We start from the raw sequence: 4,535 nt of genomic DNA, 5'->3' as shown, positions 1-4,535 counted from the left end.
TAAATAAAGGTAGTAAAGTTAAAGCTTTGCTTTTTGCTAATAGTGTTTTTGAAAATGTTCAATGTATATGTTTTGTGCAACCAGAACATATGGCATATTTTACTAATGTACAGTTAAATTCAGGTGTTTGAAATAACTTCCTGAAGATACGAGCTATATTAAAAGTGCTTTACATGAAAAAATACCACACAAAAAACAAATGTTGAAAAGGTTTAAAAACAGCTGTAGGTGTTAAAAATAATACTTAGAACAGCCTGTTCAAAGTAGACTACATAAAGGGATTATGGGCCCAATTGTAAAATAAAATGTTTTTAAAAAAGAATTTGTGGCCTATGAAATAGCCATGTATTGTATATGTATTTTATTTTCCTTACATACCTGGTTGGGCATTCTACACACACATACAAATTTTATTTACCGACTGACTAAGCCAGTGATAGGTCTCTACAGATGGTAGGACTGTCATTCCATTAAATCAACAGGTACTTATTGATTGTTTCAAACACTCTGTCATGAACTGGGGATACTGTATTGGACAAATAAGCATTATGCATGATTTCATGAGTTTAGTGTCTAATGGGGGAAACAAATTTTAAAATAAATCAATTAAAACAATCTAACAGAATTTATGACAATTACTAACATATTTACCAACATGGATGAATATATTTATATACATATATACACACATACATACACATAAACAACAACAAAGACCTAAAAAATTTAAGTGAAAAGATACATTAGAAATTATTTACAAAACATATCATGTCAAATAATCAATTCCTAGAATATATAAAATACTCATTGGAATTCATTTCTTTTACAAAGACAAATGGCATCAAATAAATAAAAACAACAATAACAACAACAGCCTGCATTTTTTTCCTTTTACTCTGTTGACCAGGAAAACACACACTTCTTTACAGAAGAATAAAAATTATAAATTATGCCCTTATATTAATAATTATAGAAATAAAAATGAAGGCTTCAATAAGGTATTTTCTCTTTTTTAATTCTTAATTTTTGTGTGTACACAGTAGGTATATATATTTATGGGGCACAAGAGATATTTTGAAACAGACATTCAATGCATAATAATCACATTATAGAAAATGGGGAATCCATCCCCTCAAGCATTTATCCTTTGTGTTACAGATAATCCAGCTATAATCTTTTTGTTATTTTAAGATGTTACAATTAAATTATTATTGATTATAGTCACCCTTTTTGCTATCAAATAATAGGTCTTGTGTATTCTTTCTAACGAATTTTTTGTACCCATTAACCATTCCCCACTGTCCCCCACCTTTCCACTACACTTCCCAGCCTTTGTTAACACCCATCTACTCTCTGTCTCCATAAGTTCAACTGTTTTGATGTTTAGAACCTACAAATGCATGAGAATATGCATCATTTGTCTCTCTGTGACTGACTTATTTCACTTAACATAATGACCTCCAGTTCTATCCGTGCTATTGCAAATGACATGATCTCATTGTTTTTTAATGGCTGAATAGTACTCCATTGTGTAAATAGTACATTTTCCTTATCCATTCATCCGTTAATGGACACTTAGGTTACATCCAAATCCTGGCTATTGTGAACAGTATTGCAACAAGCATAGGAGTGCAGATATCGCTTTGATATACTGATTTTCTTTTTTTGGGTATATACCCAGCGATGGGATGGCTGGATCATATGGTAGTTCAATTTTTAGTTTTTTGAACAAGCTCCAAACTGTTTTCCATAGTGGTTGTATGAGGGTTCTTTTCTCTACATCCTCACCAGCATTTGTTATCATCTGTCTTTTGGATATAAGCCATCTTAAATGGAGTTAGAAGATAGCTCATTGTAGTTTTGATTTGCATTTCTTTGATAATCAGTGATATTGAACACCTTTTCATATGCTTTTTTTCCCTTTTGTATGTCTTCTTTTGAAAAGTGTCTATTCAAGTCTTTTACTCTTTTACCCATTTTTAAATCAGATCATTCTATTTTTTTCATGTGGAGTTGTTTGAACTCCTTATATATTCTGGTTATTAATCCCTTATCAGATGGGTAGTTTGCAAATATTTTCTCCTATTTTTGGGGTTGTCTCCTCACTTTGCTGACTTTCCTTTGGTATGCAGAAGTTTTTTAACAATGTGACCCCATTTGTTCATTTTTTCTTTGGTTGTCTGTGCTTGTGGGATATTACTCAAGATATTTTTGCCCAGACCAATGTCCTGAAGACTTTCCCTCAATGTTTTCTTGTAGATATTTCATAGTTTGAGGTCTTAGACTTAAGTAATCCACTTTGATTTGATTTTTGTGTATGATGAGAGATCGGGATCTAGTTTCATTTTTCTGAATATGGATATCCAGTTTTCCCAGCACTATTTACCAAAGAGACTCTTTATCCCAATGTATGTTCTTGGCACCTTTGTTGAAAATATGTTCACTATACATATGTGGATTTGTTTCTGGGTTTCCTATTCTGTTTCTTTGGTCTGTATGTCTGTTTTAATGCCAGTACCATGCTGTTTTGGTTATTATATTTTTGTAGTGCAATTTGAAGTAATGTAACGTGATTCCTCCAGTTTTGTTTTTTTTTGCTAAGGATAGCTTTGGCTGTTCTGGGTCTTTTATGGTTCCATATAATCTTTAAGATTTTTTTTTTCTATTTCTGTGAAGAATGTCATTGGTATTTTGTTGGGGATTTCATTGAATCTGAACATTGGTTTGGATAAAATGGATATTTTAATCAATATTGACTCTTTCAATCCATGAATATAGAATATCTTTTCATTTTTTGTGTCCTCTTTGGTTTCTTTCCTCGGCGTATTTTAGTGTTCATTGTAGAGATCTTTCACTTCTTTGGTTAGTTAATTCCTAGGTAGTTAATTTTATTTGCAGCTATAGTAAATGGAATTACTTTTTCAAGATACTTTCTTAATCCCCCAGGTTGGCAAAAATAGAGTTTTTTGATCATACCAAGTGTTTGCAAGCATGTGAAATAACCAGAACCTACATGAATTGTTGGATTGTAAATTTAGAAAAACCCATATGAACACTAACTTAGTATTATCTTATAAACTAGAAGATGTATAGTCCCTACAATCTCCTTTCAATTGTAGGTATATATATTCTGTAGAAACACTCACACATTTAAAGAAACAAAAGAAACTATTGAACAGCACCAGACACTGGCAAATTCTCAGCAGATTCATTCAATCACCAAGCACAAAATATTATCATGGCTGAGCCTGGGATATCTTACAGTATTGTTTAAAATAGCAAAAATGTTAGAAACAACCCAGATAATCCATTGTCAAGATAGTGTACAAATAAGTTATGGTGTATTCACACAGTGTAATATACATTAGTGAAAAAATGAGCCAATATTACACCAACAAAGTAAAAAACGTTATAAGTAAGTCTTAAATTAAAAAAAAACTCATACTTATACATACACAAATTGTAATACTATTTTCACCAAATAAACCAAATATATATTGTTTAAAAATACATATATTTAAAATCATATAAAAACAAGGAAATTGTTACTAAAAATATTTTAGATAGACATTGGAAGGTAAGGATGAAGAGAATTATAAAAGTAGAGATTCAATTATGTTGGTAATGTTCTAGTAATTTTCTTAGATTGTAGGTATATAGGTATTTCTTTCATTAGTATGTTTTAAAAATCACATGTAATTACATGTATAATATTATGTGTAGAAGATACTACAAAATAAATGTTGTTTAAACTTGAATAGAAGAAAGCATTTTTTTTTTTTTTTTTTTTTGTGATAGAATCTCTGTCGCCCAGGCTGCAGTGCGGTGGCAGGATCTCGACTCACTGCAACCTCTACCTCCTAGGTTCAAGGGATTCTCCTGCCTCAGCCTCCTGAATAGTTGGGATTACAGGCGCCTGCCACCAAGCCTGGCTATTTTTTGTATTTTTAGCAGAGATGGGGTTTCACCATGTTGGTCAGGCTGGTCTCGAACTCCTGACCTCGTGATCTGCCCACCTCAGCCTCCCAAAGTGCTGGGATTACAGGCATGAGCCAACGTGCCCAGCCAGAATAAATCAATTTTGAAAGCCATATTAAATTTGAATTTTCTGGAAAATATGCAGGATTTACATCAGATAAACAATCAGATATGCGAATTGCAGCAAAGACAGAAGATGTGGCTAGTTAAAAATGTAGAATTTTAAATTTTGGAAATATATATATTCTATATGAAATTCTAAGATTTTATATATGTAAATACGTATAGTATTCATTATATAGTATATATTATATAGGCACACATACACATATGTGTATTTAAAGAAGAGAGATTCTGGGTAGAAGCCATGGTTCACACAGTTAGGTGGAGAAAGAGGGCCAATAAAGAATTCTGAGAAGGACCAGTAATTTCAGTAAGAAGTAAACCAGTAGTCAAAAGGTAGGAATCATTTAACAAGAAGGGAGGTGCAAGTGTGTAGATTTTTACCAAGAGGATGAATAAAATAGAACCAAAAAAAATGCATGTCAAATTTTAAA

This window comes from Pongo abelii, chromosome 6, assembly GCF_028885655.2.
Source record: "Pongo abelii isolate AG06213 chromosome 6, NHGRI_mPonAbe1-v2.0_pri, whole genome shotgun sequence".
Classification (NCBI taxonomy): domain Eukaryota; kingdom Metazoa; phylum Chordata; class Mammalia; order Primates; family Hominidae; genus Pongo; species Pongo abelii.
This window is presented reverse-complemented; position numbering follows the sequence as displayed.